Source organism: Salmo salar, unplaced genomic scaffold (genome assembly GCF_905237065.1).
Source record: "Salmo salar unplaced genomic scaffold, Ssal_v3.1, whole genome shotgun sequence".
Lineage (NCBI taxonomy): Eukaryota > Metazoa > Chordata > Actinopteri > Salmoniformes > Salmonidae > Salmo > Salmo salar.
Window position 1 is genome coordinate 164,067 of NW_025550949.1, and position 24,512 is coordinate 188,578.

The following is a 24,512-nucleotide window of genomic DNA, read 5'->3' on the forward strand; positions in this document are numbered from 1 at the left end:
TGAACTTTGTGTCACTGAAAAAGTAGAAGAAATTACAAACACTGTTCCCATCACTTTTTAGCACAGGTAGTTGGATAAAATACAAACTTTATTTCCTTTCATCATTTGAACAGGGCAAAGGAGCACAAAGCACACACAAGCTGCATTCAGCAACAATATTCTTGTTTGTCTTATAAATACAAGGCAGATGCTAATTGAAAACACAAGGAAATTTGATCCTATTAAAAAGGCAGGAAGCTGCATTTAGTCAATTCATCATTAAATGCTTACTACAAGGCAGTGTTGCTGATGAAATAGTGCAGGGGCACACCCTCGTGGACAAAATGCTTACAGCACCTGGTATTCCCAGGCGGTCTCCCATCCAAGTACTAACCAGGCCCGACCCTGCTTAGCTTCCGAGATCAGACGAGATCGGGCGTACCCAGGATGGTATGGCCGTAAGCGAGAAACAATCTCTTGCTACAACATATATAGTCAAAGTGAGTCTGATAAAACAGATATTTAGTCAATTCATCATTAAATGCTTAATACAAGGCAGTGTTGCTGATGAAATAGTGCAAGAGCACCCCTCGTGGACAAAATGCTTACAGCACCTGGTATTCCCAGGCGGTCTCCCATCCAAGTACTAACCAGGCCCGACCCTGCTTAGCTTCCGAGATCAGACGAGATCGGGCGTACCCAGGCTGGTATGGCCGTAAGCGAGAAACAATCTCTTGGCTACAACATATATAGTCAAAGTGAGTCTGATAAAACAGATATTTAGTCAATTCATCATTAAATGCTTAATACAAGGCAGTGTTGTTGATGAAATAGTGCAAGAGCACCCCTCGTGGACAAAATGCTTACAGCACCTGGTATTCCCAGGCGGTCTCCCATCCAAGTACTAACCAGGCCCGACCCTGCTTAGCTTCCGAGATCAGACGAGATCGGGCGTACCCAGGCTGGTATGGCCGTAAGCGAGAAACAATCTCTTGCTACAACATATATAGTCAAAGTGAGTGTGATAAACAGACATTGCATTTTCACCAATTAGATAAGCAGCTTGAACTTTGTGTCACTGAAAAAGTAGAAGAAATTACAAACACTGTTCCCATCACTTTTTAGCACAGGTAGTTGGATAAAATACAAACTTTATTTCCTTTCATCATTTGAACAGGGCAAAGGAGCACAAAGCACACACAAGCTGCATTCAGCAACAATATTCTTGTTTGTCTTATAAATACAAGGCAGATGCTAATTGAAAACACAAGGAAATTTGATCCTATTAAAAAGGCAGGAAGCTGCATTTAGTCAATTCATCATTAAATGCTTACTACAAGGCAGTGTTGCTGATGAAATAGTGCAGGGGCACACCCTCGTGGACAAAATGCTTACAGCACCTGGTATTCCCAGGCGGTCTCCCATCCAAGTACTAACCAGGCCCGACCCTGCTTAGCTTCCGAGATCAGACGAGATCGGGCGTACCCAGGCTGGTATGGCCGTAAGCGAGAAACAATCTCTTGCTACAACATATATAGTCAAAGTGAGTGTGATAAACAGACATTGCATTTTCACCAATTAGATAAGCAGCTTGAACTTTGTGTCACTGAAAAAGTAGAAGAAATTATAAACACTGTTCCCATCACTTTTTAGCACAGGTAGTTGGATAAAATACAAACTTTATTTCCTTTCATCATTTGAACAGGGCAAAGGAGCACAAAGCACACACAAGCTGCATTCAGCAACAATATTCTTGTTTGTCTTATAAATACAAGGCAGATGCTAATTGAAAACACAAGGAAATTTGATCCTATTAAAAAGGCAGGAAGCTGCATTTAGTCAATTCATCATTAAATGCTTACTACAAGGCAGTGTTGCTGATGAAATAGTGCAGGGGCACACCCTCGTGGACAAAATGCTTACAGCACCTGGTATTCCCAGGCGGTCTCCCATCCAAGTACTAACCAGGCCCGACCCTGCTTAGCTTCCGAGATCAGACGAGATCGGGCGTACTCCAGGCTGGTATGGCCGTAAGCGAGAAACAATCTCTTGCTACAACATATATAGTCAAAGTGAGTGTGATAAACAGACATTGCATTTTCACCAATTAGATAAGCAGCTTGAACTTTGTGTCACTGAAAAAGTAGAAGAAATTACAAACACTGTTCCCATCACTTTTTAGCACAGGTAGTTGGATAAAATACAAACTTTATTTCCTTTCATCATTTGAACAGGGCAAAGGAGCACAAAGCACACACAAGCTGCATTCAGCAACAATATTCTTGTTTGTCTTATAAATACAAGGCAGATGCTAATTGAAAACACAAGGAAATTTGATCCTATTAAAAAGGCAGGAAGCTGCATTTAGTCAATTCATCATTAAATGCTTACTACAAGGCAGTGTTGCTGATGAAATAGTGCAGGGGCACACCCTCGTGGACAAAATGCTTACAGCACCTGGTATTCCCAGGCGGTCTCCCATCCAAGTACTAACCAGGCCCGACCCTGCTTAGCTTCCGAGATCAGACGAGATCGGGCGTACCCAGGCTGGTATGGCCGTAAGCGAGAAACAATCTCTTGCTACAACATATATAGTCAAAGTGAGTCTGATAAAACAGATATTTAGTCAATTCATCATTAAATGCTTAATACAAGGCAGTGTTGCTGATGAAATAGTGCAAGAGCACCCCTCGTGGACAAAATGCTTACAGCACCTGGTATTCCCAGGCGGTCTCCCATCCAAGTACTAACCAGGCCCGACCCTGCTTAGCTTCCGAGATCAGACGAGATCGGGCGTACCCAGGCTGGTATGGCCGTAAGCGAGAAACAATCTCTTGCTACAACATATATAGTCAAAGTGAGTCTGATAAAACAGATATTTAGTCAATTCATCATTAAATGCTTAATACAAGGCAGTGTTGCTGATGAAATAGTGCAAGAGCACACCTCGTGGACAAAATGCTTACAGCACCTGGTATTCCCAGGCGGTCTCCCATCCAAGTACTAACCAGGCCCGACCCTGCTTAGCTTCCGAGATCAGACGAGATCGGGCGTACCCAGGCTGGTATGGCCGTAAGCGAGAAACAATCTCTTGTGCTACAACATATATAGTCAAAGTGAGTCTGATAAAACAGATATTTAGTCAATTCATCATTAAATGCTTAATACAAGGCAGTGTTGCTGATGAAATAGTGCAAGAGCACCCCTCGTGGACAAAATGCTTACAGCACCTGGTATTCCCAGGCGGTCTCCCATCCAAGTACTAACAAGGCCCGACCCTGCTTAGCTTCCGAGATCAGACGAGATCGGGCGTACCCAGGCTGGTATGGCCGTAAGCGAGAAACAATCTCTTGCTACAACATATATAGTCAAAGTGAGTCTGATAAAAGCAGATATTTAGTCAATTCATCATTAAATGCTTACTACAAGGCAGTGTTGCTGATGAAATAGTGCAAGGGCACACCCTCGTGGACAAAATGCTTACAGCACCTGGTATTCCCAGGCGGTCTCCCATCCAAGTACTAACCAGGCCCGACCCTGCTTAGCTTCCGAGATCAGACGAGATCGGGCGTACCCAGGCTGGTATGGCCGTAAGCGAGAAACAATCTCTTGCTACAACATATATAGTCAAAGTGAGTGTGATAAACAGACATTGCATTTTCACCAATTAGATAAGCAGCTTGAACTTTGTGTCACTGAAAAAGTAGAAGAAATTACAAACACTGTTCCCATCACTTTTTAGCACAGGTAGTTGGATAAAATACAAACTTTATTTCCTTTCATCATTTGAACAGGGCAAAGGAGCACAAAGCACACACAAGCTGCATTCAGCAACAATATTCTTGTTTGTCTTATAAATACAAGGCAGATGCTAATTGAAAACACAAGGAAATTTGATCCTATTAAAAAGGCAGGAAGCTGCATTTAGTCAATTCATCATTAAATGCTTACTACAAGGCAGTGTTGCTGATGAAATAGTGCAGGGGCACACCCTCGTGGACAAAATGCTTACAGCACCTGGTATTCCCAGGCGGTCTCCCATCCAAGTACTAACCAGGCCCGACCCTGCTTAGCTTCCGAGATCAGACGAGATCGGGCGTACCCAGGCTGGTATGGCCGTAAGCGAGAAACAATCTCTTGCTACAACATATATAGTCAAAGTGAGTGTGATAAAACAGATATTTAGTCAATTCATCATTAAATGCTTAATACAAGGCAGTGTTGTTGATGAAATAGTGCAAGAGCACACCTCGTGGACAAAACTGCTTACAGCACCTGGTATTCCCAGGCGGTCTCCCATCAAAGTACTAACCAGGCCCGACCCTGCTTAGCTTCCGAGATCAGACGAGATCGGGCCAAGCACACCAGGCTGGTATGGCCGTAAGCGAGAAACAATCTCTTGCTACAACATATATAGTCAAAGTGAGTCTGATAAAAAGGCAGAAGTGATTTAGTCAATTCATCATTAAATGCTTAATACAAGGCAGTGTTGCTGATGAAATAGTGCAAGGGCACCCCTCGTGGACAAAATGCTTACAGCACCTGGTATTCCCAGGCGGTCTCCCATCCAAGTACTAACCAGGCCCGACCCTGCTTAGCTTCCGAGATCAGACGAGATCGGGCGTACCCAGGCTGGTATGGCCGTAAGCGAGAAACAATCTCTTGGCTACAACATATATAGTCAAAGTGAGTCTGATAAAACAGATATTTAGTCAATTCATCATTAAATGCTTAATACAAGGCAGTGCTTTGCGTGATGAAATAGTGCAAGAGCACCCCTCGTGGACAAAATGCTTACAGCACCTGGTATTCCCAGGCGGTCTCCCATCCAAGTACTAACAAGGCCCGACCCTGCTTAGCTTCCGAGATCAGACGAGATCGGGCGTACCACAGGCTGGTATGGCCGTAAGCGAGAAACAATCTCTTGCTACAACATATATAGTCAAAGTGAGTCTGATAAAAAGGCAGATGATTTAGTCAATTCATCATTAAATGCTTAATACAAGGCAGTGTTGCTGATGAAATAGTGCAAGAGCACACCCTCGTGGACAAAATGCTTACAGCACCTGGTATTCCCAGGCGGTCTCCCATCCAAGTACTAACCAGGCCCGACCCTGCTTAGCTTCCGAGATCAGACGAGATCGGGCGTACCCAGGCTGGTATGGCCGTAAGCGAGAAACAATCTCTTGCTACAACATATATAGTCAAAGTGAGTGTGATAAACAGACATTGCATTTTCACCAATTAGATAAGCAGCTTGAACTTTGTGTCACTGAAAAAGTAGAAGAAATTACAAACACTGTTCCCATCACTTTTTAGCACAGGTAGTTGGATAAAATACAAACTTTATTTCCTTTCATCATTTGAACAGGGCAAAGGAGCACAAAGCACACACAAGCTGCATTCAGCAACAATATTCTTGTTTGTCTTATAAATACAAGGCAGATGCTAATTGAAAACACAAGGAAATTTGATCCTATTAAAAAGGCAGGAAGCTGCATTTAGTCAATTCATCATTAAATGCTTACTACAAGGCAGTGTTGCTGATGAAATAGTGCAGGGGCACACCCTCGTGGACAAAATGCTTACAGCACCTGGTATTCCCAGGCGGTCTCCCATCCAAGTACTAACCAGGCCCGACCCTGCTTAGCTTCCGAGATCAGACGAGATCGGGCGTACCCAGGCTGGTATGGCCGTAAGCGAGAAACAATCTCTTGCTACAACATATATAGTCAAAGTGAGTCTGATAAAACAGATATTTAGTCAATTCATCATTAAATGCTTAATACAAGGCAGTGTTGCTGATGAAATAGTGCAAGAGCACCCCCTCGTGGACAAAATGCTTACAGCACCTGGTATTCCCAGGCGGTCTCCCATCCAAGTACTAACCAGGCCCGACCCTGCTTAGCTTCCGAGATCAGACGAGATCGGGCGTACCCAGGCTGGTATGGCCGTAAGCGAGAAACAATCTCTTGCTACAACATATATAGTCAAAGTGAGTGTGATAAACAGACATTGCATTTTCACCAATTAGATAAGCAGCTTGAACTTTGTGTCACTGAAAAAGTAGAAGAAATTATAAACACTGTTCCCATCACTTTTTAGCACAGGTAGTTGGATAAAATACAAACTTTATTTCCTTTCATCATTTGAACAGGGCAAAGGAGCACAAAGCACACACAAGCTGCATTCAGCAACAATATTCTTGTTTGTCTTATAAATACAAGGCAGATGCTAATTGAAAACACAAGGAAATTTGATCCTATTAAAAAGGCAGGAAGCTGCATTTAGTCAATTCATCATTAAATGCTTACTACAAGGCAGTGTTGCTGATGAAATAGTGCAGGGGCACACCCTCGTGGACAAAATGCTTACAGCACCTGGTATTCCCAGGCGGTCTCCCATCCAAGTACTAACCAGGCCCGACCCTGCTTAGCTTCCGAGATCAGACGAGATCGGGCGTACCCAGGCTGGTATGGCCGTAAGCGAGAAACAATCTCTTGCTACAACATATATAGTCAAAGTGAGTGTGATAAACAGACATTGCATTTTCACCAATTAGATAAGCAGCTTGAACTTTGTGTCACTGAAAAAGTAGAAGAAATTATAAACACTGTTCCCATCACTTTTTAGCACAGGTAGTTGGATAAAATACAAACTTTATTTCCTTTCATCATTTGAACAGGGCAAAGGAGCACAAAGCACACACAAGCTGCATTCAGCAACAATATTCTTGTTTGTCTTATAAATACAAGGCAGATGCTAATTGAAAACACAAGGAAATTTGATCCTATTAAAAAGGCAGGAAGCTGCATTTAGTCAATTCATCATTAAATGCTTACTACAAGGCAGTGTTGCTGATGAAATAGTGCAGGGGCACACCCTCGTGGACAAAATGCTTACAGCACCTGGTATTCCCAGGCGGTCTCCCATCCAAGTACTAACAAGGCCCGACCCTGCTTAGCTTCCGAGATCAGACGAGATCGGGCGTACCCAGGCTGGTATGGCCGTAAGCGAGAAACAATCTCTTGCTACAACATATATAGTCAAAGTGAGTGTGATAAACAGACATTGCATTTTCACCAATTAGATAAGCAGCTTGAACTTTGTGTCACTGAAAAAGTAGAAGAAATTACAAACACTGTTCCCATCACTTTTTAGCACAGGTAGTTGGATAAAATACAAACTTTATTTCCTTTCATCATTTGAACAGGGCAAAGGAGCACAAAGCACACACAAGCTGCATTCAGCAACAATATTCTTGTTTGTCTTATAAATACAAGGCAGATGCTAATTGAAAACACAAGGAAATTTGATCCTATTAAAAAGGCAGGAAGCTGCATTTAGTCAATTCATCATTAAATGCTTACTACAAGGCAGTGTTGCTGATGAAATAGTGCAGGGGCACACCCTCGTGGACAAAATGCTTACAGCACCTGGTATTCCCAGGCGGTCTCCCATCCAAGTACTAACCAGGCCCGACCCTGCTTAGCTTCCGAGATCAGACGAGATCGGGCGTACCCAGGCTGGTATGGCCGTAAGCGAGAAACAATCTCTTGCTACAACATATATAGTCAAAGTGAGTCTGATAAACAGACATTGCATTTTCACCAATTAGATAAGCAGCTTGAACTTTGTGTCACTGAAAAAGTAGAAGAAATTATAAACACTGTTCCCATCACTTTTTAGCACAGGTAGTTGGATAAAATACAAACTTTATTTCCTTTCATCATTTGAACAGGGCAAAGGAGCACAAAGCACACACAAGCTGCATTCAGCAACAATATTCTTGTTTGTCTTATAAATACAAGGCAGATGCTAATTGAAAACACAAGGAAATTTGATCCTATTAAAAAGGCAGGAAGCTGCATTTAGTCAATTCATCATTAAATGCTTACTACAAGGCAGTGTTGCTGATGAAATAGTGCAGGGGCACACCCTCGTGGACAAAATGCTTACAGCACCTGGTATTCCCAGGCGGTCTCCCATCCAAGTACTAACCAGGCCCGACCCTGCTTAGCTTCCGAGATCAGACGAGATCGGGCGTACCCAGGCTGGTATGGCCGTAAGCGAGAAACAATCTCTTGCTACAACATATATAGTCAAAGTGAGTGTGATAAACAGACATTGCATTTTCACCAATTAGATAAGCAGCTTGAACTTTGTGTCACTGAAAAAGTAGAAGAAATTACAAACACTGTTCCCATCACTTTTTAGCACAGGTAGTTGGATAAAATACAAACTTTATTTCCTTTCATCATTTGAACAGGGCAAAGGAGCACAAAGCACACACAAGCTGCATTCAGCAACAATATTCTTGTTTGTCTTATAAATACAAGGCAGATGCTAATTGAAAACACAAGGAAATTTGATCCTATTAAAAAGGCAGGAAGCTGCATTTAGTCAATTCATCATTAAATGCTTACTACAAGGCAGTGTTGCTGATGAAATAGTGCAGGGGCACACCCTCGTGGACAAAATGCTTACAGCACCTGGTATTCCCAGGCGGTCTCCCATCCAAGTACTAACCAGGCCCGACCCTGCTTAGCTTCCGAGATCAGACGAGATCGGGCGTACCCAGGCTGGTATGGCCGTAAGCGAGAAACAATCTCTTGCTACAACATATATAGTCAAAGTGAGTCTGATAAAACAGATATTTAGTCAATTCATCATTAAATGCTTAATACAAGGCAGTGTTGCTGATGAAATAGTGCAAGAGCACCCCCTCGTGGACAAAATGCTTACAGCACCTGGTATTCCCAGGCGGTCTCCCATCCAAGTACTAACCAGGCCCGACCCTGCTTAGCTTCCGAGATCAGACGAGATCGGGCGTACCCAGGCTGGTATGGCCGTAAGCGAGAAACAATCTCTTGCTACAACATATATAGTCAAAATGAGTCTGATAAACAGACATTGCATTTTCACCAATTAGATAAGCAGCTTGAACTTTGTGTCACTGAAAAAGTAGAAGAAATTATAAACACTGTTCCCATCACTTTTTAGCACAGGTAGTTGGATAAAATACAAACTTTATTTCCTTTCATCATTTGAACAGGGCAAAGGAGCACAAAGCACACACAAGCTGCATTCAGCAACAATATTCTTGTTTGTCTTATAAATACAAGGCAGATGCTAATTGAAAACACAAGGAAATTTGATCCTATTAAAAAGGCAGGAAGCTGCATTTAGTCAATTCATCATTAAATGCTTACTACAAGGCAGTGTTGCTGATGAAATAGTGCAGGGGCACACCCTCGTGGACAAAATGCTTACAGCACCTGGTATTCCCAGGCGGTCTCCCATCCAAGTACTAACCAGGCCCGACCCTGCTTAGCTTCCGAGATCAGACGAGATCGGGCGTACCCAGGCTGGTATGGCCGTAAGCGAGAAACAATCTCTTGCTACAACATATATAGTCAAAGTGAGTGTGATAAACAGACATTGCATTTTCACCAATTAGATAAGCAGCTTGAACTTTGTGTCACTGAAAAAGTAGAAGAAATTATAAACACTGTTCCCATCACTTTTTAGCACAGGTAGTTGGATAAAATACAAACTTTATTTCCTTTCATCATTTGAACAGGGCAAAGGAGCACAAAGCACACACAAGCTGCATTCAGCAACAATATTCTTGTTTGTCTTATAAATACAAGGCAGATGCTAATTGAAAACACAAGGAAATTTGATCCTATTAAAAAGGCAGGAAGCTGCATTTAGTCAATTCATCATTAAATGCTTACTACAAGGCAGTGTTGCTGATGAAATAGTGCAGGGGCACACCCTCGTGGACAAAATGCTTACAGCACCTGGTATTCCCAGGCGGTCTCCCATCCAAGTACTAACCAGGCCCGACCCTGCTTAGCTTCCGAGATCAGACGAGATCGGGCGTACCCAGGCTGGTATGGCCGTAAGCGAGAAACAATCTCTTGCTACAACATATATAGTCAAAGTGAGTGTGATAAACAGACATTGCATTTTCACCAATTAGATAAGCAGCTTGAACTTTGTGTCACTGAAAAAGTAGAAGAAATTACAAACACTGTTCCCATCACTTTTTAGCACAGGTAGTTGGATAAAATACAAACTTTATTTCCTTTCATCATTTGAACAGGGCAAAGGAGCACAAAGCACACACAAGCTGCATTCAGCAACAATATTCTTGTTTGTCTTATAAATACAAGGCAGATGCTAATTGAAAACACAAGGAAATTTGATCCTATTAAAAAGGCAGGAAGCTGCATTTAGTCAATTCATCATTAAATGCTTACTACAAGGCAGTGTTGCTGATGAAATAGTGCAGGGGCACACCCTCGTGGACAAAATGCTTACAGCACCTGGTATTCCCAGGCGGTCTCCCATCCAAGTACTAACCAGGCCCGACCCTGCTTAGCTTCCGAGATCAGACGAGATCGGGCGTACCCAGGCTGGTATGGCCGTAAGCGAGAAACAATCTCTTGCTACAACATATATAGTCAAAGTGAGTGTGATAAACAGACATTGCATTTTCACCAATTAGATAAGCAGCTTGAACTTTGTGTCACTGAAAAAGTAGAAGAAATTATAAACACTGTTCCCATCACTTTTTAGCACAGGTAGTTGGATAAAATACAAACTTTATTTCCTTTCATCATTTGAACAGGGCAAAGGAGCACAAAGCACACACAAGCTGCATTCAGCAACAATATTCTTGTTTGTCTTATAAATACAAGGCAGATGCTAATTGAAAACACAAGGAAATTTGATCCTATTAAAAAGGCAGGAAGCTGCATTTAGTCAATTCATCATTAAATGCTTACTACAAGGCAGTGTTGCTGATGAAATAGTGCAGGGGCACACCCTCGTGGACAAAATGCTTACAGCACCTGGTATTCCCAGGCGGTCTCCCATCCAAGTACTAACCAGGCCCGACCCTGCTTCGCTTCCGAGATCAGACGAGATCGGGCGTACCCAGGCTGGTATGGCCGTAAGCGAGAAACAATCTCTTGCTACAACATATATAGTCAAAGTGAGTGTGATAAACAGACATTGCATTTTCACCAATTAGATAAGCAGCTTGAACTTTGTGTCACTGAAAAAGTAGAAGAAATTACAAACACTGTTCCCATCACTTTTTAGCACAGGTAGTTGGATAAAATACAAACTTTATTTCCTTTCATCATTTGAACAGGGCAAAGGAGCACAAAGCACACACAAGCTGCATTCAGCAACAATATTCTTGTTTGTCTTATAAATACAAGGCAGATGCTAATTGAAAACACAAGGAAATTTGATCCTATTAAAAAGGCAGGAAGCTGCATTTAGTCAATTCATCATTAAATGCTTACTACAAGGCAGTGTTGCTGATGAAATAGTGCAGGGGCACACCCTCGTGGACAAAATGCTTACAGCACCTGGTATTCCCAGGCGGTCTCCCATCCAAGTACTAACCAGGCCCGACCCTGCTTAGCTTCCGAGATCAGACGAGATCGGGCGTACTCCAGGCTGGTATGGCCGTAAGCGAGAAACAATCTCTTGCTACAACATATATAGTCAAAGTGAGTGTGATAAACAGACATTGCATTTTCACCAATTAGATAAGCAGCTTGAACTTTGTGTCACTGAAAAAGTAGAAGAAATTACAAACACTGTTCCCATCACTTTTTAGCACAGGTAGTTGGATAAAATACAAACTTTATTTCCTTTCATCATTTGAACAGGGCAAAGGAGCACAAAGCACACACAAGCTGCATTCAGCAACAATATTCTTGTTTGTCTTATAAATACAAGGCAGATGCTAATTGAAAACACAAGGAAATTTGATCCTATTAAAAAGGCAGGAAGCTGCATTTAGTCAATTCATCATTAAATGCTTACTACAAGGCAGTGTTGCTGATGAAATAGTGCAGGGGCACACCCTCGTGGACAAAATGCTTACAGCACCTGGTATTCCCAGGCGGTCTCCCATCCAAGTACTAACCAGGCCCGACCCTGCTTAGCTTCCGAGATCAGACGAGATCGGGCGTACCCAGGCTGGTATGGCCGTAAGCGAGAAACAATCTCTTGCTACAACATATATAGTCAAAGTGAGTGTGATAAACAGACATTGCATTTTCACCAATTAGATAAGCAGCTTGAACTTTGTGTCACTGAAAAAGTAGAAGAAATTACAAACACTGTTCCCATCACTTTTTAGCACAGGTAGTTGGATAAAATACAAACTTTATTTCCTTTCATCATTTGAACAGGGCAAAGGAGCACAAAGCACACACAAGCTGCATTCAGCAACAATATTCTTGTTTGTCTTATAAATACAAGGCAGATGCTAATTGAAAACACAAGGAAATTTGATCCTATTAAAAAGGCAGGAAGCTGCATTTAGTCAATTCATCATTAAATGCTTACTACAAGGCAGTGTTGCTGATGAAATAGTGCAGGGGCACACCCTCGTGGACAAAATGCTTACAGCACCTGGTATTCCCAGGCGGTCTCCCATCCAAGTACTAACCAGGCCCGACCCTGCTTAGCTTCCGAGATCAGACGAGATCGGGCGTACCCAGGCTGGTATGGCCGTAAGCGAGAAACAATCTCTTGCTACAACATATATAGTCAAAGTGAGTCTGATAAAACAGATATTTAGTCAATTCATCATTAAATGCTTAATACAAGGCAGTGTTGCTGATGAAATAGTGCAAGAGCACCCCTCGTGGACAAAATGCTTACAGCACCTGGTATTCCCAGGCGGTCTCCCATCCAAGTACTAACCAGGCCCGACCCTGCTTAGCTTCCGAGATCAGACGAGATCGGGCGTACCCAGGCTGGTATGGCCGTAAGCGAGAAACAATCTCTTGCTACAACATATATAGTCAAAGTGAGTCTGATAAACAGACATTGCATTTTCACCAATTAGATAAGCAGCTTGAACTTTGTGTCACTGAAAAAGTAGAAGAAATTACAAACACTGTTCCCATCACTTTTTAGCACAGGTAGTTGGATAAAATACAAACTTTATTTCCTTTCATCATTTGAACAGGGCAAAGGAGCACAAAGCACACACAAGCTGCATTCAGCAACAATATTCTTGTTTGTCTTATAAATACAAGGCAGATGCTAATTGAAAACACAAGGAAATTTGATCCTATTAAAAAGGCAGGAAGCTGCATTTAGTCAATTCATCATTAAATGCTTACTACAAGGCAGTGTTGCTGATGAAATAGTGCAGGGGCACACCCTCGTGGACAAAATGCTTACAGCACCTGGTATTCCCAGGCGGTCTCCCATCCAAGTACTAACCAGGCCCGACCCTGCTTAGCTTCCGAGATCAGACGAGATCGGGCGTACCCAGGCTGGTATGGCCGTAAGCGAGAAACAATCTCTTGCTACAACATATATAGTCAAAGTGAGTGTGATAAACAGACATTGCATTTTCACCAATTAGATAAGCAGCTTGAACTTTGTGTCACTGAAAAAGTAGAAGAAATTATAAACACTGTTCCCATCACTTTTTAGCACAGGTAGTTGGATAAAATACAAACTTTATTTCCTTTCATCATTTGAACAGGGCAAAGGAGCACAAAGCACACACAAGCTGCATTCAGCAACAATATTCTTGTTTGTCTTATAAATACAAGGCAGATGCTAATTGAAAACACAAGGAAATTTGATCCTATTAAAAAGGCAGGAAGCTGCATTTAGTCAATTCATCATTAAATGCTTACTACAAGGCAGTGTTGCTGATGAAATAGTGCAGGGGCACACCCTCGTGGACAAAATGCTTACAGCACCTGGTATTCCCAGGCGGTCTCCCATCCAAGTACTAACCAGGCCCGACCCTGCTTCGCTTCCGAGATCAGACGAGATCGGGCGTACCCAGGCTGGTATGGCCGTAAGCGAGAAACAATCTCTTGCTACAACATATATAGTCAAAGTGAGTGTGATAAACAGACATTGCATTTTCACCAATTAGATAAGCAGCTTGAACTTTGTGTCACTGAAAAAGTAGAAGAAATTACAAACACTGTTCCCATCACTTTTTAGCACAGGTAGTTGGATAAAATACAAACTTTATTTCCTTTCATCATTTGAACAGGGCAAAGGAGCACAAAGCACACACAAGCTGCATTCAGCAACAATATTCTTGTTTGTCTTATAAATACAAGGCAGATGCTAATTGAAAACACAAGGAAATTTGATCCTATTAAAAAGGCAGGAAGCTGCATTTAGTCAATTCATCATTAAATGCTTACTACAAGGCAGTGTTGCTGATGAAATAGTGCAGGGGCACACCCTCGTGGACAAAATGCTTACAGCACCTGGTATTCCCAGGCGGTCTCCCATCCAAGTACTAACCAGGCCCGACCCTGCTTAGCTTCCGAGATCAGACGAGATCGGGCGTACTCCAGGCTGGTATGGCCGTAAGCGAGAAACAATCTCTTGCTACAACATATATAGTCAAAGTGAGTCTGATAAACAGACATTGCATTTTCACCAATTAGATAAGCAGCTTGAACTTTGTGTCACTGAAAAAGTAGAAGAAATTATAAACACTGTTCCCATCACTTTTTAGCACAGGTAGTTGGATAAAATACAAACTTTATTTCCTTTCATCATTTGAACAGGGCAAAGGAGCACAAAGCACACACAAGCTGCATTCAGCAACAATATTCTTGTTTGTCTTATAAATACAAGGCAGATGCTAATTGAAAACACAAGGAAATTTGATCCTATTAAAAAGGCAGGAAGCTGCATTTAGTCAATTCATCATTAAATGCTTACTACAAGGCAGTGTTGCTGATGAAATAGTGCAGGGGCACACCCTCGTGGACAAAATGCTTACAGCACCTGGTATTCCCAGGCGGTCTCCCATCCAAGTACTAACCAGGCCCGACCCTGCTTAGCTTCCGAGATCAGACGAGATCGGGCGTACCCAGGCTGGTATGGCCGTAAGCGAGAAACAATCTCTTGCTACAACATATATAGTCAAAGTGAGTGTGATAAACAGACATTGCATTTTCACCAATTAGATAAGCAGCTTGAACTTTGTGTCACTGAAAAAGTAGAAGAAATTACAAACACTGTTCCCATCACTTTTTAGCACAGGTAGTTGGATAAAATACAAACTTTATTTCCTTTCATCATTTGAACAGGGCAAAGGAGCACAAAGCACACACAAGCTGCATTCAGCAACAATATTCTTGTTTGTCTTATAAATACAAGGCAGATGCTAATTGAAAACACAAGGAAATTTGATCCTATTAAAAAGGCAGGAAGCTGCATTTAGTCAATTCATCATTAAATGCTTACTACAAGGCAGTGTTGCTGATGAAATAGTGCAGGGGCACACCCTCGTGGACAAAATGCTTACAGCACCTGGTATTCCCAGGCGGTCTCCCATCCAAGTACTAACCAGGCCCGACCCTGCTTAGCTTCCGAGATCAGACGAGATCGGGCGTACCCAGGCTGGTATGGCCGTAAGCGAGAAACAATCTCTTGCTACAACATATATAGTCAAAGTGAGTGTGATAAAACAGATATTTAGTCAATTCATCATTAAATGCTTAATACAAGGCAGTGTTGCTGATGAAATAGTGCAAGAGCACCCCTCGTGGACAAAATGCTTACAGCACCTGGTATTCCCAGGCGGTCTCCCATCCAAGTACTAACCAGGCCCGACCCTGCTTAGCTTCCGAGATCAGACGAGATCGGGCGTACCCAGGCTGGTATGGCCGTAAGCGAGAAACAATCTCTTGCTACAACATATATAGTCAAAGTGAGTGTGATAAACAGACATTGCATTTTCACCAATTAGATAAGCAGCTTGAACTTTGTGTCACTGAAAAAGTAGAAGAAATTATAAACACTGTTCCCATCACTTTTTAGCACAGGTAGTTGGATAAAATACAAACTTTATTTCCTTTCATCATTTGAACAGGGCAAAGGAGCACAAAGCACACACAAGCTGCATTCAGCAACAATATTCTTGTTTGTCTTATAAATACAAGGCAGATGCTAATTGAAAACACAAGGAAATTTGATCCTATTAAAAAGGCAGGAAGCTGCATTTAGTCAATTCATCATTAAATGCTTACTACAAGGCAGTGTTGCTGATGAAATAGTGCAGGGGCACACCCTCGTGGACAAAATGCTTACAGCACCTGGTATTCCCAGGCGGTCTCCCATCCAAGTACTAACCAGGCCCGACCCTGCTTAGCTTCCGAGATCAGACGAGATCGGGCGTACCCAGGCTGGTATGGCCGTAAGCGAGAAACAATCTCTTGCTACAACATATATAGTCAAAGTGAGTGTGATAAACAGACATTGCATTTTCACCAATTAGATAAGCAGCTTGAACTTTGTGTCACTGAAAAAGTAGAAGAAATTACAAACACTGTTCCCATCACTTTTTAGCACAGGTAGTTGGATAAAATACAAACTTTATTTCCTTTCATCATTTGAACAGGGCAAAGGAGCACAAAGCACACACAAGCTGCATTCAGCAACAATATTCTTGTTTGTCTTATAAATACAAGGCAGATGCTAATTGAAAACACAAGGAAATTTGATCCTATTAAAAAGGCAGGAAGCTGCATTTAGTCAATTCATCATTAAATGCTTACTACAAGGCAGTGTTGCTGATGAAATAGTGCAGGGGCACACCCTCGTGGACAAAATGCTTACAGCACCTGGTATTCCCAGGCGGTCTCCCATCCAAGTACTAACCAGGCCCGACCCTGCTTAGCTTCCGAGATCAGACGAGATCGGGCGTACCCAGGCTGGTATGGCCGTAAGCGAGAAACAATCTCTTGCTACAACATATATAGTCAAAGTGAGTGTGATAAACAGACATTGCATTTTCACCAATTAGATAAGCAGCTTGAACTTTGTGTCACTGAAAAAGTAGAAGAAATTACAAACACTGTTCCCATCACTTTTTAGCACAGGTAGTTGGATAAAATACAAACTTTATTTCCTTTCATCATTTGAACAGGGCAAAGGAGCACAAAGCACACACAAGCTGCATTCAGCAACAATATTCTTGTTTGTCTTATAAATACAAGGCAGATGCTAATTGAAAACACAAGGAAATTTGATCCTATTAAAAAGGCAGGAAGCTGCATTTAGTCAATTCATCATTAAATGCTTACTACAAGGCAGTGTTGCTGATGAAATAGTGCAGGGGCACACCCTCGTGGACAAAATGCTTACAGCACCTGGTATTCCCAGGCGGTCTCCCATCCAAGTACTAACCAGGCCCGACCCTGCTTAGCTTCCGAGATCAGACGAGATCGGGCGTACCCAGGCTGGTATGGCCGTAAGCGAGAAACAATCTCTTGCTACAACATATATAGTCAAAGTGAGTGTGATAAACAGACATTGCATTTTCACCAATTAGATAAGCAGCTTGAACTTTGTGTCACTGAAAAAGTAGAAGAAATTACAAACACTGTTCCCATCACTTTTTAGCACAGGTAGTTGGATAAAATACAAACTTTATTTCCTTTCATCATTTGAACAGGGCAAAGGAGCACAAAGCACACACAAGCTGCATTCAGCAACAATATTCTTGTTTGTCTTATAAATACAAGGCAGATGCTAATTGAAAACACAAGGAAATTTGATCCTATTAAAAAGGCAGGAAGCTGCATTTAGTCAATTCATCATTAAATGCTTACTACAAGGCAGTGTTGCTGATGAAATAGTGCAGGGGCACACCCTCGTGGACAAAATGCTTACAGCACCTGGTATTCCCAGGCGGTCTCCCATCCAAGTACTAACCAGGCCCGACCCTGCTTAGCTTCCGAGATCAGACGAGATCGGGCGTACCCAGGCTGGTATGGCCGTAAGCGAGAAACAATCTCTTGCTACAACATATATAGTCAAAGTGAGTGTGATAAACAGACATTGCATTTTCACCAATTAGATAAGCAGCTTGAACTTTGTGTCACTGAAAAAGTAGAAGAAATTACAAACACTGTTCCCATCACTTTTTAGCACAGGTAGTTGGATAAAATACAAACTTTATTTCCTTTCATCATTTGAACAGGGCAAAGGAGCACAAAGCACACACAAGCTGCATTCAGCAACAATATTCTTGTTTGTCTTATAAATACAAGGCAGATGCTAATTGAAAACACAAGGAAATTTGATCCTATTAAAAAGGCAGGAAGCTGCATTTAGTCAATTCATCATTAAATGCTTACTACAAGGCAGTGTTGCTGATGAAATAGTGCAGGGGCACACCCTCGTGGACAAAATGCTTACAGCACCTGGTATTCCCAGGCGGTCTCCCATCCAAGTACTAACCAGGCCCGACCCTGCTTAGCTTCCGAGATCAGACGAGATCGGGCGTACCCAGGCTGGTATGGCCGTAAGCGAGAAACAATCTCTTGCTACAACATATATAGTCAAAGTGAGTGTGATAAACAGACATTGCATTTTCACCAATTAGATAAGCAGCTTGAACTTTGTGTCACTGAAAAAGTAGAAGAAATTACAAACACTGTTCCCATCACTTTTTAGCACAGGTAGTTGGATAAAATACAAACTTTATTTCCTTTCATCATTTGAACAGGGCAAAGGAGCACAAAGCACACACAAGCTGCATTCAGCAACAATATTCTTGTTTGTCTTATAAATACAAGGCAGATGCTAATTGAAAACACAAGGAAATTTGATCCTATTAAAAAGGCAGGAAGCTGCATTTAGTCAATTCATCATTAAATGCTTACTACAAGGCAGTGTTGCTGATGAAATAGTGCAGGGGCACACCCTCGTGGACAAAATGCTTACAGCACCTGGTATTCCCAGGCGGTCTCCCATCCAAGTACTAACCAGGCCCGACCCTGCTTAGCTTCCGAGATCAGACGAGATCGGGCGTACCCAGGCTGGTATGGCCGTAAGCGAGAAACAATCTCTTGCTACAACATATATAGTCAAAGTGAGTGTGATAAACAGACATTGCATTTTCACCAATTAGATAAGCAGCTTGAACTTTGTGTCACTGAAAAAGTAGAAGAAATTACAAACACTGTTCCCATCACTTTTTAGCACAGGTAGTTGGATAAAATACAAACTTTATTTCCTTTCATCATTTGAACAGGGCAAAGGAGCACAAAGCACACACAAGCTGCATTCAGCAACAATATTCTTGTTTGTCTTATAAATACAAGGCAGATGCTAATTGAAAACACAAGGAAATTTGATCCTATTAAAAAGGCAGGAAGCTGCATTTAGTCAATTCATCATTAAATGCTTACTACAAGGCAGTGTTGCTGATGAAATAGTGCAGGGGCACACCCTCGTGGACAAAATGCTTACAGCACCTGGTATTCCCAGGCGGTCTCCCATCCAAGTACTAACCAGGCCCGACCCTGCTTAGCTTCCGAGATCAGACGAGATCGGGCGTACCCAGGCTGGTATGGCCGTAAGCGAGAAACAATCTCTTGCTACAACATATATAGTCAAAGTGAGTCTGATAAAACAGATATTTAGTCAATTCATCATTAAATGCTTAATACAAGGCAGTGTTGCTGATGAAATAGTGCAAGAGCACCCCTCGTGGACAAAATGCTTACAGCACCTGGTATTCCCAGGCGGTCTCCCATCCAAGTACTAACCAGGCCCGACCCTGCTTAGCTTCCGAGATCAGACGAGATCGGGCGTACCCAGGCTGGTATGGCCGTAAGCGAGAAACAATCTCTTGCTACAACATATATAGTCAAAATGAGTCTGATAAACAGACATTGCATTTTCACCAATTAGATAAGCAGCTTGAACTTTGTGTCACTGAAAAAGTAGAAGAAATTATAAACACTGTTCCCATCACTTTTTAGCACAGGTAGTTGGATAAAATACAAACTTTATTTCCTTTCATCATTTGAACAGGGCAAAGGAGCACAAAGCACACACAAGCTGCATTCAGCAACAATATTCTTGTTTGTCTTATAAATACAAGGCAGATGCTAATTGAAAACACAAGGAAATTTGATCCTATTAAAAAGGCAGGAAGCTGCATTTAGTCAATTCATCATTAAATGCTTACTACAAGGCAGTGTTGCTGATGAAATAGTGCAGGGGCACACCCTCGTGGACAAAATGCTTACAGCACCTGGTATTCCCAGGCGGTCTCCCATCCAAGTACTAACCAGGCCCGACCCTGCTTAGCTTCCGAGATCAGACGAGATCGGGCGTACTCCAGGCTGGTATGGCCGTAAGCGAGAAACAATCTCTTGCTACAACATATATAGTCAAAGTGAGTGTGATAAACAGACATTGCATTTTCACCAATTAGATAAGCAGCTTGAACTTTGTGTCACTGAAAAAGTAGAAGAAATTACAAACACTGTTCCCATCACTTTTTAGCACAGGTAGTTGGATAAAATACAAACTTTATTTCCTTTCATCATTTGAACAGGGCAAAGGAGCACAAAGCACACACAAGCTGCATTCAGCAACAATATTCTTGTTTGTCTTATAAATACAAGGCAGATGCTAATTGAAAACACAAGGAAATTTGATCCTATTAAAAAGGCAGGAAGCTGCATTTAGTCAATTCATCATTAAATGCTTACTACAAGGCAGTGTTGCTGATGAAATAGTGCAGGGGCACACCCTCGTGGACAAAATGCTTACAGCACCTGGTATTCCCAGGCGGTCTCCCATCCAAGTACTAACCAGGCCCGACCCTGCTTAGCTTCCGAGATCAGACGAGATCGGGCGTACCCAGGCTGGTATGGCCGTAAGCGAGAAACAATCTCTTGCTACAACATATATAGTCAAAGTGAGTGTGATAAACAGACATTGCATTTTCACCAATTAGATAAGCAGCTTGAACTTTGTGTCACTGAAAAAGTAGAAGAAATTACAAACACTGTTCCCATCACTTTTTAGCACAGGTAGTTGGATAAAATACAAACTTTATTTCCTTTCATCATTTGAACAGGGCAAAGGAGCACAAAGCACACACAAGCTGCATTCAGCAACAATATTCTTGTTTGTCTTATAAATACAAGGCAGATGCTAATTGAAAACACAAGGAAATTTGATCCTATTAAAAAGGCAGGAAGCTGCATTTAGTCAATTCATCATTAAATGCTTACTACAAGGCAGTGTTGCTGATGAAATAGTGCAGGGGCACACCCTCGTGGACAAAATGCTTACAGCACCTGGTATTCCCAGGCGGTCTCCCATCCAAGTACTAACCAGGCCCGACCCTGCTTAGCTTCCGAGATCAGACGAGATCGGGCGTACCCAGGCTGGTATGGCCGTAAGCGAGAAACAATCTCTTGCTACAACATATATAGTCAAAGTGAGTGTGATAAACAGACATTGCATTTTCACCAATTAGATAAGCAGCTTGAACTTTGTGTCACTGAAAAAGTAGAAGAAATTACAAACACTGTTCCCATCACTTTTTAGCACAGGTAGTTGGATAAAATACAAACTTTATTTCCTTTCATCATTTGAACAGGGCAAAGGAGCACAAAGCACACACAAGCTGCATTCAGCAACAATATTCTTGTTTGTCTTATAAATACAAGGCAGATGCTAATTGAAAACACAAGGAAATTTGATCCTATTAAAAAGGCAGGAAGCTGCATTTAGTCAATTCATCATTAAATGCTTACTACAAGGCAGTGTTGCTGATGAAATAGTGCAGGGGCACACCCTCGTGGACAAAATGCTTACAGCACCTGGTATTCCCAGGCGGTCTCCCATCCAAGTACTAACCAGGCCCGACCCTGCTTAGCTTCCGAGATCAGACGAGATCGGGCGTACCCAGGCTGGTATGGCCGTAAGCGAGAAACAATCTCTTGCTACAACATATATAGTCAAAGTGAGTGTGATAAACAGACATTGCATTTTCACCAATTAGATAAGCAGCTTGAACTTTGTGTCACTGAAAAAGTAGAAGAAATTACAAACACTGTTCCCATCACTTTTTAGCACAGGTAGTTGGATAAAATACAAACTTTATTTCCTTTCATCATTTGAACAGGGCAAAGGAGCACAAAGCACACACAAGCTGCATTCAGCAACAATATTCTTGTTTGTCTTATAAATACAAGGCAGATGCTAATTGAAAACACAAGGAAATTTGATCCTATTAAAAAGGCAGGAAGCTGCATTTAGTCAATTCATCATTAAATGCTTACTACAAGGCAGTGTTGCTGATGAAATAGTGCAGGGGCACACCCTCGTGGACAAAATGCTTACAGCACCTGGTATTCCCAGGCGGTCTCCCATCCAAGTACTAACCAGGCCCGACCCTGCTTAGCTTCCGAGATCAGACGAGATCGGGCGTACCCAGGCTGGTATGGCCGTAAGCGAGAAACAATCTCTTGCTACAACATATATAGTCAAAGTGAGTGTGATAAACAGACATTGCATTTTCACCAATTAGATAAGCAGCTTGAACTTTGTGTCACTGAAAAAGTAGAAGAAATTACAAACACTGTTCCCATCACTTTTTAGCACAGGTAGTTGGATAAAATACAAACTTTATTTCCTTTCATCATTTGAACAGGGCAAAGGAGCACAAAGCACACACAAGCTGCATTCAGCAACAATATTCTTGTTTGTCTTATAAATACAAGGCAGATGCTAATTGAAAACACAAGGAAATTTGATCCTATTAAAAAGGCAGGAAGCTGCATTTAGTCAATTCATCATTAAATGCTTACTACAAGGCAGTGTTGCTGATGAAATAGTGCAGGGGCACACCCTCGTGGACAAAATGCTTACAGCACCTGGTATTCCCAGGCGGTCTCCCATCCAAGTACTAACCAGGCCCGACCCTGCTTCGCTTCCGAGATCAGACGAGATCGGGCGTACCCAGGCTGGTATGGCCGTAAGCGAGAAACAATCTCTTGCTACAACATATATAGTCAAAGTGAGTGTGATAAACAGACATTGCATTTTCACCAATTAGATAAGCAGCTTGAACTTTGTGTCACTGAAAAAGTAGAAGAAATTACAAACACTGTTCCCATCACTTTTTAGCACAGGTAGTTGGATAAAATACAAACTTTATTTCCTTTCATCATTTGAACAGGGCAAAGGAGCACAAAGCACACACAAGCTGCATTCAGCAACAATATTCTTGTTTGTCTTATAAATACAAGGCAGATGCTAATTGAAAACACAAGGAAATTTGATCCTATTAAAAAGGCAGGAAGCTGCATTTAGTCAATTCATCATTAAATGCTTACTACAAGGCAGTGTTGCTGATGAAATAGTGCAGGGGCACACCCTCGTGGACAAAATGCTTACAGCACCTGGTATTCCCAGGCGGTCTCCCATCCAAGTACTAACCAGGCCCGACCCTGCTTAGCTTCCGAGATCAGACGAGATCGGGCGTACCCAGGCTGGTATGGCCGTAAGCGAGAAACAATCTCTTGCTACAACATATATAGTCAAAGTGAGTGTGATAAACAGACATTGCATTTTCACCAATTAGATAAGCAGCTTGAACTTTGTGTCACTGAAAAAGTAGAAGAAATTACAAACACTGTTCCCATCACTTTTTAGCACAGGTAGTTGGATAAAATACAAACTTTATTTCCTTTCATCATTTGAACAGGGCAAAGGAGCACAAAGCACACACAAGCTGCATTCAGCAACAATATTCTTGTTTGTCTTATAAATACAAGGCAGATGCTAATTGAAAACACAAGGAAATTTGATCCTATTAAAAAGGCAGGAAGCTGCATTTAGTCAATTCATCATTAAATGCTTACTACAAGGCAGTGTTGCTGATGAAATAGTGCAGGGGCACACCCTCGTGGACAAAATGCTTACAGCACCTGGTATTCCCAGGCGGTCTCCCATCCAAGTACTAACCAGGCCCGACCCTGCTTAGCTTCCGAGATCAGACGAGATCGGGCGTACCCAGGCTGGTATGGCCGTAAGCGAGAAACAATCTCTTGCTACAACATATATAGTCAAAGTGAGTCTGATAAAAGCAGAAGTGCATTTAGTCAATTCATCATTAAATGCTTACTACAAGGCAGTGTTGCTGATGAAATAGTGCAGGGGCACACCCTCGTGGACAAAATGCTTACAGCACCTGGTATTCCCAGGCGGTCTCCCATCCAAGTACTAACCAGGCCCGACCCTGCTTAGCTTCCGAGATCAGACGAGATCGGGCGTACCCAGGCTGGTATGGCCGTAAGCGAGAAACAATCTCTTGCTACAACATATATAGTCAAAGTGAGTGTGATAAACAGACATTGCATTTTCACCAATTAGATAAGCAGCTTGAACTTTGTGTCACTGAAAAAGTAGAAGAAATTACAAACACTGTTCCCATCACTTTTTAGCACAGGTAGTTGGATAAAATACAAACTTTATTTCCTTTCATCATTTGAACAGGGCAAAGGAGCACAAAGCACACACAAGCTGCATTCAGCAACAATATTCTTGTTTGTCTTATAAATACAAGGCAGATGCTAATTGAAAACACAAGGAAATTTGATCCTATTAAAAAGGCAGGAAGCTGCATTTAGTCAATTCATCATTAAATGCTTACTACAAGGCAGTGTTGCTGATGAAATAGT

At 42.0% G+C, this 24,512-nt stretch overlaps 54 non-coding genes across 54 annotated transcripts; all 54 read right to left on the reverse strand.

Moving 5' to 3' along the window:
- Positions 1-324: 324 nt before the first annotated feature.
- On the reverse strand, positions 325-443 carry LOC123740950 (5S ribosomal RNA). Its single transcript, XR_006768746.1, has one exon. It is a non-coding gene; the product is annotated as a 5S ribosomal RNA (ribosomal RNA).
- A 138-nt stretch (positions 444-581) lies between these two features.
- Positions 582-700, reverse strand: LOC123740829 (5S ribosomal RNA). Its single transcript, XR_006768636.1, has one exon. It is a non-coding gene; the product is annotated as a 5S ribosomal RNA (ribosomal RNA).
- A 139-nt stretch (positions 701-839) lies between these two features.
- On the reverse strand, positions 840-958 carry LOC123740830 (5S ribosomal RNA). Its single transcript, XR_006768637.1, has one exon. It is a non-coding gene; the product is annotated as a 5S ribosomal RNA (ribosomal RNA).
- A 409-nt stretch (positions 959-1,367) lies between these two features.
- On the reverse strand, positions 1,368-1,486 carry LOC123740831 (5S ribosomal RNA). Its single transcript, XR_006768638.1, has one exon. It is a non-coding gene; the product is annotated as a 5S ribosomal RNA (ribosomal RNA).
- Positions 1,487-1,895: 409 nt separating this feature from the next.
- On the reverse strand, positions 1,896-2,015 carry LOC123741019 (5S ribosomal RNA). Its single transcript, XR_006768809.1, has one exon. It is a non-coding gene; the product is annotated as a 5S ribosomal RNA (ribosomal RNA).
- Positions 2,016-2,424: 409 nt separating this feature from the next.
- LOC123740832 (5S ribosomal RNA) lies at positions 2,425-2,543 on the reverse strand. The gene has a single exon (XR_006768639.1). It is a non-coding gene; the product is annotated as a 5S ribosomal RNA (ribosomal RNA).
- Positions 2,544-2,681: 138 nt separating this feature from the next.
- LOC123740833 (5S ribosomal RNA) lies at positions 2,682-2,800 on the reverse strand. Its single transcript, XR_006768640.1, has one exon. It is a non-coding gene; the product is annotated as a 5S ribosomal RNA (ribosomal RNA).
- A 138-nt stretch (positions 2,801-2,938) lies between these two features.
- Positions 2,939-3,057, reverse strand: LOC123740834 (5S ribosomal RNA). The gene has a single exon (XR_006768641.1). It is a non-coding gene; the product is annotated as a 5S ribosomal RNA (ribosomal RNA).
- A 140-nt stretch (positions 3,058-3,197) lies between these two features.
- LOC123741083 (5S ribosomal RNA) lies at positions 3,198-3,316 on the reverse strand. The gene has a single exon (XR_006768867.1). It is a non-coding gene; the product is annotated as a 5S ribosomal RNA (ribosomal RNA).
- Positions 3,317-3,456: 140 nt separating this feature from the next.
- On the reverse strand, positions 3,457-3,575 carry LOC123740836 (5S ribosomal RNA). The gene has a single exon (XR_006768642.1). It is a non-coding gene; the product is annotated as a 5S ribosomal RNA (ribosomal RNA).
- Positions 3,576-3,984: 409 nt separating this feature from the next.
- On the reverse strand, positions 3,985-4,103 carry LOC123740837 (5S ribosomal RNA). The gene has a single exon (XR_006768643.1). It is a non-coding gene; the product is annotated as a 5S ribosomal RNA (ribosomal RNA).
- A 139-nt stretch (positions 4,104-4,242) lies between these two features.
- Positions 4,243-4,365, reverse strand: LOC123741217 (5S ribosomal RNA). Its single transcript, XR_006768989.1, has one exon. It is a non-coding gene; the product is annotated as a 5S ribosomal RNA (ribosomal RNA).
- Positions 4,366-4,509: 144 nt separating this feature from the next.
- Positions 4,510-4,628, reverse strand: LOC123740838 (5S ribosomal RNA). Its single transcript, XR_006768644.1, has one exon. It is a non-coding gene; the product is annotated as a 5S ribosomal RNA (ribosomal RNA).
- A 142-nt stretch (positions 4,629-4,770) lies between these two features.
- Positions 4,771-4,890, reverse strand: LOC123741215 (5S ribosomal RNA). The gene has a single exon (XR_006768987.1). It is a non-coding gene; the product is annotated as a 5S ribosomal RNA (ribosomal RNA).
- Positions 4,891-5,033: 143 nt separating this feature from the next.
- On the reverse strand, positions 5,034-5,152 carry LOC123740839 (5S ribosomal RNA). The gene has a single exon (XR_006768645.1). It is a non-coding gene; the product is annotated as a 5S ribosomal RNA (ribosomal RNA).
- Positions 5,153-5,561: 409 nt separating this feature from the next.
- LOC123740841 (5S ribosomal RNA) lies at positions 5,562-5,680 on the reverse strand. Its single transcript, XR_006768647.1, has one exon. It is a non-coding gene; the product is annotated as a 5S ribosomal RNA (ribosomal RNA).
- Positions 5,681-5,819: 139 nt separating this feature from the next.
- Positions 5,820-5,938, reverse strand: LOC123740842 (5S ribosomal RNA). The gene has a single exon (XR_006768648.1). It is a non-coding gene; the product is annotated as a 5S ribosomal RNA (ribosomal RNA).
- Positions 5,939-6,347: 409 nt separating this feature from the next.
- Positions 6,348-6,466, reverse strand: LOC123740843 (5S ribosomal RNA). The gene has a single exon (XR_006768649.1). It is a non-coding gene; the product is annotated as a 5S ribosomal RNA (ribosomal RNA).
- A 409-nt stretch (positions 6,467-6,875) lies between these two features.
- Positions 6,876-6,994, reverse strand: LOC123741085 (5S ribosomal RNA). The gene has a single exon (XR_006768869.1). It is a non-coding gene; the product is annotated as a 5S ribosomal RNA (ribosomal RNA).
- Positions 6,995-7,403: 409 nt separating this feature from the next.
- LOC123740844 (5S ribosomal RNA) lies at positions 7,404-7,522 on the reverse strand. The gene has a single exon (XR_006768650.1). It is a non-coding gene; the product is annotated as a 5S ribosomal RNA (ribosomal RNA).
- Positions 7,523-7,931: 409 nt separating this feature from the next.
- LOC123740845 (5S ribosomal RNA) lies at positions 7,932-8,050 on the reverse strand. The gene has a single exon (XR_006768651.1). It is a non-coding gene; the product is annotated as a 5S ribosomal RNA (ribosomal RNA).
- Positions 8,051-8,459: 409 nt separating this feature from the next.
- On the reverse strand, positions 8,460-8,578 carry LOC123740847 (5S ribosomal RNA). Its single transcript, XR_006768652.1, has one exon. It is a non-coding gene; the product is annotated as a 5S ribosomal RNA (ribosomal RNA).
- Positions 8,579-8,717: 139 nt separating this feature from the next.
- LOC123740848 (5S ribosomal RNA) lies at positions 8,718-8,836 on the reverse strand. Its single transcript, XR_006768653.1, has one exon. It is a non-coding gene; the product is annotated as a 5S ribosomal RNA (ribosomal RNA).
- A 409-nt stretch (positions 8,837-9,245) lies between these two features.
- Positions 9,246-9,364, reverse strand: LOC123740849 (5S ribosomal RNA). Its single transcript, XR_006768654.1, has one exon. It is a non-coding gene; the product is annotated as a 5S ribosomal RNA (ribosomal RNA).
- A 409-nt stretch (positions 9,365-9,773) lies between these two features.
- Positions 9,774-9,892, reverse strand: LOC123740850 (5S ribosomal RNA). Its single transcript, XR_006768655.1, has one exon. It is a non-coding gene; the product is annotated as a 5S ribosomal RNA (ribosomal RNA).
- Positions 9,893-10,301: 409 nt separating this feature from the next.
- Positions 10,302-10,420, reverse strand: LOC123740851 (5S ribosomal RNA). Its single transcript, XR_006768656.1, has one exon. It is a non-coding gene; the product is annotated as a 5S ribosomal RNA (ribosomal RNA).
- Positions 10,421-10,829: 409 nt separating this feature from the next.
- Positions 10,830-10,948, reverse strand: LOC123740983 (5S ribosomal RNA). Its single transcript, XR_006768776.1, has one exon. It is a non-coding gene; the product is annotated as a 5S ribosomal RNA (ribosomal RNA).
- A 409-nt stretch (positions 10,949-11,357) lies between these two features.
- On the reverse strand, positions 11,358-11,477 carry LOC123741020 (5S ribosomal RNA). The gene has a single exon (XR_006768810.1). It is a non-coding gene; the product is annotated as a 5S ribosomal RNA (ribosomal RNA).
- Positions 11,478-11,886: 409 nt separating this feature from the next.
- LOC123740853 (5S ribosomal RNA) lies at positions 11,887-12,005 on the reverse strand. The gene has a single exon (XR_006768658.1). It is a non-coding gene; the product is annotated as a 5S ribosomal RNA (ribosomal RNA).
- A 409-nt stretch (positions 12,006-12,414) lies between these two features.
- On the reverse strand, positions 12,415-12,533 carry LOC123740854 (5S ribosomal RNA). Its single transcript, XR_006768659.1, has one exon. It is a non-coding gene; the product is annotated as a 5S ribosomal RNA (ribosomal RNA).
- Positions 12,534-12,671: 138 nt separating this feature from the next.
- On the reverse strand, positions 12,672-12,790 carry LOC123740855 (5S ribosomal RNA). Its single transcript, XR_006768660.1, has one exon. It is a non-coding gene; the product is annotated as a 5S ribosomal RNA (ribosomal RNA).
- A 409-nt stretch (positions 12,791-13,199) lies between these two features.
- On the reverse strand, positions 13,200-13,318 carry LOC123740856 (5S ribosomal RNA). The gene has a single exon (XR_006768661.1). It is a non-coding gene; the product is annotated as a 5S ribosomal RNA (ribosomal RNA).
- A 409-nt stretch (positions 13,319-13,727) lies between these two features.
- On the reverse strand, positions 13,728-13,846 carry LOC123740984 (5S ribosomal RNA). The gene has a single exon (XR_006768777.1). It is a non-coding gene; the product is annotated as a 5S ribosomal RNA (ribosomal RNA).
- Positions 13,847-14,255: 409 nt separating this feature from the next.
- LOC123741021 (5S ribosomal RNA) lies at positions 14,256-14,375 on the reverse strand. Its single transcript, XR_006768811.1, has one exon. It is a non-coding gene; the product is annotated as a 5S ribosomal RNA (ribosomal RNA).
- Positions 14,376-14,784: 409 nt separating this feature from the next.
- LOC123740858 (5S ribosomal RNA) lies at positions 14,785-14,903 on the reverse strand. The gene has a single exon (XR_006768662.1). It is a non-coding gene; the product is annotated as a 5S ribosomal RNA (ribosomal RNA).
- A 409-nt stretch (positions 14,904-15,312) lies between these two features.
- LOC123740859 (5S ribosomal RNA) lies at positions 15,313-15,431 on the reverse strand. Its single transcript, XR_006768663.1, has one exon. It is a non-coding gene; the product is annotated as a 5S ribosomal RNA (ribosomal RNA).
- Positions 15,432-15,569: 138 nt separating this feature from the next.
- On the reverse strand, positions 15,570-15,688 carry LOC123740860 (5S ribosomal RNA). The gene has a single exon (XR_006768664.1). It is a non-coding gene; the product is annotated as a 5S ribosomal RNA (ribosomal RNA).
- A 409-nt stretch (positions 15,689-16,097) lies between these two features.
- LOC123740861 (5S ribosomal RNA) lies at positions 16,098-16,216 on the reverse strand. Its single transcript, XR_006768665.1, has one exon. It is a non-coding gene; the product is annotated as a 5S ribosomal RNA (ribosomal RNA).
- A 409-nt stretch (positions 16,217-16,625) lies between these two features.
- On the reverse strand, positions 16,626-16,744 carry LOC123740862 (5S ribosomal RNA). Its single transcript, XR_006768666.1, has one exon. It is a non-coding gene; the product is annotated as a 5S ribosomal RNA (ribosomal RNA).
- A 409-nt stretch (positions 16,745-17,153) lies between these two features.
- On the reverse strand, positions 17,154-17,272 carry LOC123740863 (5S ribosomal RNA). The gene has a single exon (XR_006768667.1). It is a non-coding gene; the product is annotated as a 5S ribosomal RNA (ribosomal RNA).
- Positions 17,273-17,681: 409 nt separating this feature from the next.
- LOC123740865 (5S ribosomal RNA) lies at positions 17,682-17,800 on the reverse strand. Its single transcript, XR_006768669.1, has one exon. It is a non-coding gene; the product is annotated as a 5S ribosomal RNA (ribosomal RNA).
- A 409-nt stretch (positions 17,801-18,209) lies between these two features.
- Positions 18,210-18,328, reverse strand: LOC123740866 (5S ribosomal RNA). The gene has a single exon (XR_006768670.1). It is a non-coding gene; the product is annotated as a 5S ribosomal RNA (ribosomal RNA).
- A 409-nt stretch (positions 18,329-18,737) lies between these two features.
- On the reverse strand, positions 18,738-18,856 carry LOC123740867 (5S ribosomal RNA). The gene has a single exon (XR_006768671.1). It is a non-coding gene; the product is annotated as a 5S ribosomal RNA (ribosomal RNA).
- Positions 18,857-19,265: 409 nt separating this feature from the next.
- On the reverse strand, positions 19,266-19,384 carry LOC123740869 (5S ribosomal RNA). Its single transcript, XR_006768672.1, has one exon. It is a non-coding gene; the product is annotated as a 5S ribosomal RNA (ribosomal RNA).
- Positions 19,385-19,522: 138 nt separating this feature from the next.
- Positions 19,523-19,641, reverse strand: LOC123740870 (5S ribosomal RNA). The gene has a single exon (XR_006768673.1). It is a non-coding gene; the product is annotated as a 5S ribosomal RNA (ribosomal RNA).
- Positions 19,642-20,050: 409 nt separating this feature from the next.
- Positions 20,051-20,170, reverse strand: LOC123741024 (5S ribosomal RNA). The gene has a single exon (XR_006768813.1). It is a non-coding gene; the product is annotated as a 5S ribosomal RNA (ribosomal RNA).
- A 409-nt stretch (positions 20,171-20,579) lies between these two features.
- On the reverse strand, positions 20,580-20,698 carry LOC123740871 (5S ribosomal RNA). Its single transcript, XR_006768674.1, has one exon. It is a non-coding gene; the product is annotated as a 5S ribosomal RNA (ribosomal RNA).
- Positions 20,699-21,107: 409 nt separating this feature from the next.
- Positions 21,108-21,226, reverse strand: LOC123740872 (5S ribosomal RNA). Its single transcript, XR_006768675.1, has one exon. It is a non-coding gene; the product is annotated as a 5S ribosomal RNA (ribosomal RNA).
- A 409-nt stretch (positions 21,227-21,635) lies between these two features.
- On the reverse strand, positions 21,636-21,754 carry LOC123740873 (5S ribosomal RNA). Its single transcript, XR_006768676.1, has one exon. It is a non-coding gene; the product is annotated as a 5S ribosomal RNA (ribosomal RNA).
- A 409-nt stretch (positions 21,755-22,163) lies between these two features.
- Positions 22,164-22,282, reverse strand: LOC123740874 (5S ribosomal RNA). Its single transcript, XR_006768677.1, has one exon. It is a non-coding gene; the product is annotated as a 5S ribosomal RNA (ribosomal RNA).
- Positions 22,283-22,691: 409 nt separating this feature from the next.
- On the reverse strand, positions 22,692-22,810 carry LOC123740985 (5S ribosomal RNA). Its single transcript, XR_006768778.1, has one exon. It is a non-coding gene; the product is annotated as a 5S ribosomal RNA (ribosomal RNA).
- Positions 22,811-23,219: 409 nt separating this feature from the next.
- On the reverse strand, positions 23,220-23,338 carry LOC123740875 (5S ribosomal RNA). The gene has a single exon (XR_006768678.1). It is a non-coding gene; the product is annotated as a 5S ribosomal RNA (ribosomal RNA).
- Positions 23,339-23,747: 409 nt separating this feature from the next.
- On the reverse strand, positions 23,748-23,866 carry LOC123740877 (5S ribosomal RNA). Its single transcript, XR_006768680.1, has one exon. It is a non-coding gene; the product is annotated as a 5S ribosomal RNA (ribosomal RNA).
- Positions 23,867-24,010: 144 nt separating this feature from the next.
- On the reverse strand, positions 24,011-24,129 carry LOC123740878 (5S ribosomal RNA). Its single transcript, XR_006768681.1, has one exon. It is a non-coding gene; the product is annotated as a 5S ribosomal RNA (ribosomal RNA).
- Between the last annotated feature and the right edge of the window lie 383 nt (positions 24,130-24,512).